The 8843-nt window shown below is 54.8% G+C and overlaps 1 long non-coding RNA gene across 1 annotated transcript; it reads right to left on the bottom strand.

Annotated features, from left to right (window-relative positions):
* Nucleotides 1-1260: 1260 nt before the first annotated feature.
* Nucleotides 1261-8055, bottom strand: LOC128773060 (uncharacterized). The gene is made up of 2 exons (XR_008417309.1): nucleotides 7953-8055; nucleotides 1261-2440 (listed from the first exon to the last, which is right to left on the bottom strand). It is a non-coding gene; the product is annotated as an uncharacterized LOC128773060 (long non-coding RNA).
* Between the last annotated feature and the right edge of the window lie 788 nt (nucleotides 8056-8843).

The following is an 8843-nucleotide window of genomic DNA, read 5'->3' as shown; positions in this document are numbered from 1 at the left end:
CTTGTGCACATTGAGTTCTGGCCAGCAGCCATTATTTTTGAAATTACGTGTGATGAGGGGCCCAATCCCACGATTCACAGACTCTTGCAAAATCATCCGTACCCCATTTTTTAATTTCTGTTTTGAAAATACGTAGGTAGGCTTGATTTGAATTCCAGTTCTACTGATTTACGCGTAGAATTCTTGATCTCAGAGAACGAAGACACACGAACGCACTGACTTATAACTGCTCGTTCTGGTTTCACACTCAGGGTTCGGAGGGCCCTGTATTCCGAACAGTGCCTTTTCTCCATTTAGGGCCCCAGAGAGGGGAACGATTTGTCTAGAGTCACATAGAACTTTCCAGAGGGGCCGAGACCCAGCACCCTGGTGGCTAGGTCCGAGCTCTTGTCAATGTGTCAGCTGCCTTTCACCCCACCTGTGCACACACACACGCACCGAGAAAGACATGGAGAGCCGTATTTTTAGAAAACAAGAGACTTCAACACTGATTTAATATTTTTATAAGACTAGCTCATTCGCCAACTGTCGTGCCAGCTTGTGGATCAAATGCACCTCTTGTCTTCACTTGAAGAGTGTGAGCTCTTTGTGCATAGTGTGCTTGTGTGCACGTGTCCACAGGCACCGGCCGCCGGTAGGAGCCTGGCCGCGGCAGGGCTGAGACCCACCTAGGGTCCCCCCTTTCTTGCTAAATGGAGAAACCCCAAACTGCATAATGATCACCAAGGCCGTTCTTTTTTCCCTGCTCGAACCTGACTGCGTTTCCCTCTGCAGTGACCTTCAGGGCTGGTTTATGAGCACATTCAATGAGCCATGCCTATAATAGTCAAGGGCATTTGAAATCCGAACACCCGGCCCTCCTGATGGCAGCTATTCCTGAAATCCAAAGCCGCCCCCCAAGGAGCGAAGGAGAGACCCCTGCCCCTTCCCCTCATCCACTCAGTGCAGACCTCATTCTATTCACACTGGCCCTTTTCCCACGGCAAGCCAGGCTTTTCTCCACCACAGCACTGTGGACATTGGACGGTGAATTCCATACTGGGGAGGCTGTTCTGTGCTTTGTAGGATGTTTAGAAGCATCCCTGCCCTCTACCCGCTAGATGCCAGTAGCAACCCCCTTCAGTTGTGGCCACCAAAAATGTCTCCAGGAATTGTCAAACGTCGCCTGGGAGGAAATTGTCCTCAGTTAAGAACCACTGTTTCCAGCCAACCCCCATCCCCTCCGTCTCTATCAGGAAGTTTAAGCTAATAAAAACCACCAACATTTATAAGGCTTTATTCTAAGGAAGATAAATACATTTTCTTATCAGCTACGGGTACTATCATTTTTCTTTCAATTTTATATATCAGGAAGCCAAGGCTCAGAGAGGTAAAGTGAGCTGTCCAAGGTCACCCAGCTAGCAAGTGGCGGTGGAGCTGGCTGGTGACTCCAGAGTCTGGACTTTTAGCCACTGGGCTCTGTAGGAAGTGGCCCCAACCTGACCTTCGGGAGGGGGAACAATGAGGCACAATGACATTGACATTGACACCCAAACTGCCTATACTTGAAGCCTCCGGCTGCTCAGTGGGGCTTGTGGTCTATTGTAAACTACACCCTCCCCACCGGAGCATCTCTGGGAGTCTGCAGGGGTAACAGGCATCGTAAATGTGCTCATGAGGAAGTCCAGCCCGTCTTCCTGTGTGGTGGGATTCCTGCCACTTTGCCCAACGACTTGGGTGGTAGGGTCTGCAGCACGATGTGACGATCAGCCGCTAAGATCACACCGTAAGCTTGGGAGGGAGCTGCAGAGAAGCAGGGAAGGAGTTTCTGGAAGCTGTGGCCTCTGCAAAGCCTTGACAACTCCTCTCGCTGTCCAGCTCGGTTTCCCTTCCCTCAGAAAAAGGGTGCTGGGGCGGATGAACTCCTAGCGCCTTCCAGTTCCAACATTCTTTTCTCTCAGTTCTGTGTGGGACACGGGCTAGTGGGAGGACGTGTCACCGTCGCGGAGTTCACCGTGCAACGGGATGCCAGGTCTGCCCCCGGCCCTGCCCCATCACACCCAGAACCCAGGCCCTCCTCATCAGGGCAAGCCCGGGGCCCTCCCCAGAGCGGCGGGGCTGGCTGACACCTCTGTGATGTCACCTCAACCGGCCACTTTGGATTCTCCAAGGAGCAAGGCCGAGGTGAAAGCCGAAGGCTGGGAGCGGTCCACTGCCCTTCGCCTGCCAAATTGGTAACAGCTGCACGCCTGGGGCAGCCACCGTGCTCCCTGTGAGCTCCGCGTCCACACTGGCGGGACCAGGGAGTGCATGCGAGAGGTATCTGCCTTCTCCTTGTCACCGCAGTGATGGGGGGATGGGCCGCAACGTGGCCCTCGCTCTGCATAGATGGTGAGGGGCCAGCCAGGAGATGCTGCACCCAGCAGTCTGTCCAGCATCCGGCACAACCAGGGGCTCATCCCTGGGAAGGAAAGATGGGTGGGAGGGTCTACATGGTGGTCTTGTTGCGAGAGGCCTTTCTCTCCTACCAAGAGGCAATAGAAAGCTCCCAGGCCTGCCATGGACACATTTATGTGCATGGAAAACATGTTCCCAGCAGCTAAGTTGGGTTTAGCTTTGTTTCTGAGTTTTAAAGGGTGACCCAGGCATGGTAAGTCAAGTGACCTGACCAGCTGATCGTGTCAGCAGCCTCCAGAATGGACCAGCCGAAGCCCCACCGGCCACCTGAGCTTGCCTGACCCCTGGGAGATGCCTTCCCCTCCTGCCACCTCCCTGCAGGTGGCAGGTGATCCCCTCCTTCCCTTTCTATAGATGCACCTTCCTCCCTCCCGGGTGGGGAGGAAGAAGTCCCAAGGATGACTGTCTCCTGAGTGCTGAGCCCTGGGTGGTCTCTTTCAGCCCTGGGATCCCATCTAACCCCCTAGCAGCCCTGGGAAGATGGCTCATGTCTCAGAAGATGAGACAGAGTCAGTGAGGTGCGGGGCGACGGCCAGGGTCCCGCTGCAAGTGAGGAACAGGCCGGGATTATCAGACGCCGGAGCCCATGCTGGAAATAAGACGACACGGTGCCAACTGGGATTGCATGTGGGTGGCATCTCCCAACAAGGAAGACGCCATCTGCACAGGACTAGCCAAGCATGTCCCAGCCATGTCCCCACCGGGCCCAGGACACCCTCCGGGGGCAAGACGTTCCCTGGAGAAAGTCGGAACCCTCAGGCAGATGGTCCTGGACACCAGGATCTCGCCTGCACATGGGTCTTTCCCCAACAGATGAGAGCCAGGAGGGACGCCAGATGGCCTCACTCTGTACCCCTGGGCAGGGGTAGCTCACTCTGCCAGCCGAGGACAGTCAGCAGTTTGTGGGGAGCAGGGAGGCTAGTGGCTCTGCCGTTTCTTTCTGTCTTATTGGTCTGCCCTGGCCACTCTTGTCTGAAGGGTCAGTTACGGCTCTGGAAGGCCCCAACCGGCTTCAAGAGCATCACGTCCCATGATTGAGCTTGTACCTCAGTTTTGCTTATTTAAAAAAAAAATTTTTTTTTAATGTTTTTTCTTTGAGAGAGAGAGGGAGAGAGAGCATGAACAGGGGAGGAGTGGAGAGAGAGAGACACAGAATCGGAAGCAGGCTCCAGGCTCTGAGCCGTCAGCACAGAGCCCGATGCGGGGCTGGAACTCACGAACCTCGAGATCATGACCTGAGCCAAAGTCGGACACTCAACTGATTGAGCCCCCCGGGCGCCCCCAGATTTGCTCGTTTTGATGGAAACCCTTGTAAGAGCCCACAGTTCGTCCCCTTACATACATGTGGGGGGCATTGGAGAGAACAGGGCTGGACCAGACAGCCCCTTGCCTGTCCCTAGGGGCCCTCATCCTGTGGGTGTTGCCCCCACATGTAGGGTATTGATAGAACGTGAAGCCGTCCTGCCCCTTTGTCCCGTCTGAAGGGTGAGGGCTATGTCCCGACTCTGTGCTCTAGAAATGAGAAGATTTTCTGTCTTCTCTCCCTGGAGTTTGCCATGCCCCCACCCCCGAGCTGAGGGGTTCCGGATTGTTCCAGAGGAAAGTACTGTTGGCCGCACACCAGAGGACACGGTGCCCACTTTAAAGAAAGGAAGAGAGTTGGGGATTTGGCTCTGTCTTCTCTTCAGTCCCCCCCTTCCCTTCCATGGATGCGTCTTCCTCCCTCTCAGGACTTGGCCACCTAAACCCCCTACCATGTGCCCTCTGTCTGCCCCCTACCTCCCATCCAGGGTAAGGATCAGACTCTTCTCTGTTCTTCATCTCTTGAAACCAAAATAAACTGCTATCAAGAGGCAGCCAGGGCCGGGGGCCAGGACACCAAGCCCGCAGGGGTGCTTATTTTAGAGGGTGATATTCCAGTGCTGGGTCAGAGCCTCTCAGGACTCGGCACTGACCCACATCCCAGCTCCCTCCTCTCCGCTTAGCTGGCTCTTCCTACCTCCACTCTCCCCCTTTTTCTCTCCTTCCTGGAAGAGGCATCGCTATCCTAGGAAAAGGTGCTGCTCTTGGCATCCTCTCTGGGCCCTGCTAGGTGTGGGGCTCTATGAACTGCCCCTGCATCATATACGCGCATGCACACACACATGTTTTTTTTTTTTTTTTGTTTTTTGTTTTTGTTTTTTTTTTCAACATTTTTTATTTATTTTTGGGACAGAGAGAGACAGAGCATGAACGGGGGAGGGGCAGAGAGAGAGGGAGACACAGAACCGGAAACAGGCTCCAGGCTCCGAGCCATCAGCCCAGAGCCTGACGCGGGGCTCGAACTCACAGACCGCGAGATCGTGACCTGGCTGAAGTCGGACGCTTAACCGACTGCGCCACCCAGGCGCCCCACACACATGTTTAATTATGGGAATTGAGACTAAAATAAACAAGAAGGGAAGTCTGGAAGGGAGAAGCCAGGTGTGGTGTGTGTGGCTGTGCGTGTGGGGGTGGGCGGGTGGCCAAGGGTCAGGCTGAGGCAGACAGACGAGGCTACAGACCTCCCCAGGTCTGACCTGGGAGCTGTGTGGCTTGCCTGGTAGCACATACATTCGACAGTTACTTAGTGAGCACTTACTATGTCCCAGGCACTGTTGTAGGCACTGACACGCAGCAGGGAACAGAAAGACTGTTCTAGGCGGGAGACGTAGGCAATAAACAAACGATATAAATACATAATTGGTAAGGGGGGTGATAAGTGTTATAGAAAAAAATGAAGCGGGATGAGGGACTAGAGAGGGAGGGAGGGAAGGTTCTATTTAGGATCAGAAAATAGAACCTCCCTGGTGCCAAGTGTGAGCCTTGGGGCTTTTCCTTGGTGGTCACGTCCTTCCTCCTGCCTCCCTGCAGGTCGACCAGTTGTTTGCTTTCTGCCTCAGCATCTATCGGTCCCTCTGTTACCCACGTCTCCATGAAAATGCTCCCTGGGGGACTGTTCCACAGGACCACCTCTGGGGTCTTATACAAAGGTGGAGGCCCTGGAAGGGTTCCAGAGATCACTGAGGCCAGGGATTCTCTGACGCTCGATGTCGTTTGTCATCCGGGACATGCCAATTAAACCTGCAACAAGATACCGCTGAAACCTATCAGAATGGCTAATATGAGAAAAGCTAGCACACCTGGGATTCTTGCTTTTGAATTCCTTTTATTTTTGAGAGAGAGAGAGAGAGAGAGAGAGAGAGAGTGTGTGAGTGGGGGAGGGGCAGAGAGAGAGGGAGACACGGAATCTGAAGCAGGCTCCAGGCTCCGAGCTGTCAGCACACAGCCCGACGCGGGGCTCGAACTCACGGACCGCGAGATCAAGACCCGAGCCGAAGTCGGACGCTTAACCGACTGAGCCACCCAGGTGCCCTGCAACCGGGATTCTTCTACGTGGCTGACAGGAATGGGGATTTGTCACTGGTATGACAACTTGGGAAAACTGGTCGCTTTACTAAAGTTGAACACATGCCCACCCCGGGGCCCAGCGACTCCCATCTGAGGTGCACGCCCAACAGAAATGCGGACACGCACGCACCAAAAGACGTGTGCTGGAATGTTCGAGCTATCCTGTCCATCATTGTCCCAAACTCCCCAGAAGTCCACCACCAGTGGAACAGAGAAGCCGGCAGCTCAGGATACCGCACGGCCGTGGGAAGGGACACCCGTCACGTGGACGAATCTCGCACCACACGGGAAGAAGACACAGGGATGAGGCCGTTCGGAGGACATTCAAAACAACCTTTACTGTTAGAGGTCAGGGGAGTGGTCACCCCTCCTTGGCAGGAGGAGGTGGGTGGTGGTGTAGAGACGGGGGCAAAGAGGGGTGCAAAAGTGGGGGAGGGCTGCTAAGATCCTCCCTTCGATGCAGATGCTGAGTGTCCTCTGTTTGCAAAGTTCGGTGGAGCTGTGCACCTGTGTGCTTTTTGTGTGTATGATACGTTAATAAAAAGTTTTAAAAAGTCAGCGCTCGTGCTCTGTCTCTCTCGGTCTCAAAAATTAATAAAACATTAAAAAAAAAAAAGTCAGTGCTGTTCGGCCCTCCGCTCACATGCATTCAAGAAGAATCTCCGGGGGAAGAGTCAGGCACAGGTACGTTCCATAGGGTTCTACTGTGCGGCTTCAGGCAGGAACTGCTGACTTAGCCCGGCCCGTTCGTTCTGGACGTGACCAACCCGTGATGTCAACGGACAGGCCGGCCTGTCTTTGTCTTGGGCTTTGCGGACCTTTACTGCAGTGTCAATGCTCCCAGCCAGGATGAGTAAGGTCCAAGGTTAAAAAAAGCAAATGTCCACCAGTTTCCTTTCGGAGCCTTGTGGGTGGGGTTTTTTGTTTGGCCCCAACATTCGGATCCCCTGTTACATGGCGGGTGGGGCTGTGGCTAAAAGCACTGCCTTTTGCGTCAGAAAGTTCTGGTTCAGATGTAAACCACCACTTGTACGCTGTGGGGTTATGGACAAGTCCCCCAACCTCTCTGGGCCTCAGTTTCCTCATCTGCGACATAGCACCTGCTAGGAAGGTTGTGTGGGCACAGCAGGATGACGTCATTTGTTAGTGGAGGGGTGCCTGGCTGGCCCTTCGCCCCGCATTAAGAAATCATGCTACGGGGTCGGAAACCCAAAATCCTCCGAGGCGAAAGCGCCTTCGAAATTGAAATTCAGAAGAGTATTCAGAATGGACCAAGTGACGTTTCCAGCCCCCTCCCCCACGCCAGCCTGTGGGGATGGAAGCGTCTGGCAACGTGCCAGGAGCATCCCGGACGCTCAGTGCACGTGGCCGTGGGTGTTGTCCTTGCCACCTGATGATGCTGACATCTTGTGCCATTGGGTCTATCCCAGAAACAGGGGCCCTCTTCCCTGGCCCTGGAGGAAGGCTTCCCTCCGCTGTGTGCCTGCTGGGGCTTGTCCACATGCTTGCTTGTTTGCTCCCCTACCCTCTGCAGCCCAGCCGCACCCCACGGCGTCCCGGCCCCCCACAGCTGGATCCCTGAACCACCCTGCCCCTGTGGCATGCTCTGCCTCGTCTGCCCAGGCCCCTTACCCCAAACCCAAACCCCCTTCTTCCTCCCTCGTTTCCCTTGCTCTCGTTCCGTCCATCTTCTGCCTCCCTGCCTTCCCTTTATCCGCCCTTCTCCTCCCCCTCTTCCCAGCCTCCCTGTCTCCCCCCCTCCCCTCCCCCTCTCCTCCCCCTTCTGTCAAGTCCCTCCTGGCTCCGTTCCATCCCCTGATTATCTCAGTGTCCCTCTCCCTTTGCTTCCCCGCTTTCCCCAATTATGTCTTCTTCTTTCTTTTCTTCTCTCACTTATGCCTTATCCTCTCCCCCCTTCACCTCTTCCTTCTTCTCCATCATCTCTGCACTTGCCTCCCTTCTCACGCCCCCCAGTGTCCCCGGCTCTGTCTCTTTTATTTCCCCCTGCTCGCTCCCGTTCCCCACCCTCTTTCCCCTTCTCTCTCTCTCTCTCTCTCTCTCCGTCCTGGGGAGTTCCAGAAACATACCCATATATGGCCTCCATGTCAAGGATCACAAACGACGACGTCACGTGAGGGCCAGCGCTCGGAGATGCTCTCTGCCGCGAGGTCCGTAATTGACGCGCTGCCGTGGAGGAACCGAAGGCGGCATGGCAGCCTCCCCCGGTGCAATCTTCAAACAGGAAATCCGAGATGCACAACATCTTATAGTTTGGCTTGCCATCACTGGTCATGCGGTGGGCCCGAAATAAACTCCCTGCTTCAAAGGAAAGTGCTTCAGGACTGCCTGGGCAGAGCGGCCAAAAGCTCAGGGCCAGGGCAGGAGGAAAACTCAGGGAGGATGTTCTGAATTAAGGCACTCTCAAGAAAACCCTTTTTAGTTCCCCCGAATTGGGCCCCTGTTTCAGAGCCTAACAGGTAATGCATGCTTTCAACGTTCTTACACAGACCTCAGGGAAGGTTGCTTGGCTGGGACTTAACCACTGCGCTGCTTGGTTGCGATTCTTATCATCAGACCCCTTGCCTGCGTCCCTGTCTCTAGTCTCTTGTGTCACAAAGCATGCTGGTGACTTTCACTTTGGACCTGGGGGACGTGGAATCAGCTGTGTGCACACACGTACGCATTCTTCTGGGGGACGCTCACTCACAGTCTCACTCTGCGGTGCACTTCTGGACGTGGAAATGAAATGGGGTTATCGGTGTTGCTATTGTGGGTTCCGTAGGCCTTGGGCAGTATCCGGGGGGGGGGACAAGTGACTTTCAGAAAGGCTTTCAGGTCAGGTGAATAGATAGCTATTTTTATGCATGGGGGCATCAGTGTCACGTACGTCCATGGCGTGCCTCTGTGTGCACAGTTTTGTGGGCTGATAGCAGCCCGGTGCGGTGAGCTGTGTCTCCAAGCTGCTCGGGGCTTACGGG

Source organism: Panthera pardus, unplaced genomic scaffold, assembly GCF_024362965.1.
Source record: "Panthera pardus isolate Hobbes unplaced genomic scaffold, ASM2436296v1 HiC_scaffold_24, whole genome shotgun sequence".
Taxonomy (NCBI): Eukaryota; Metazoa; Chordata; class Mammalia; order Carnivora; family Felidae; genus Panthera; species Panthera pardus.
Note: the sequence above shows the minus strand (reverse complement) of the source record. Positions and strands in the feature narration are given on the sequence as shown.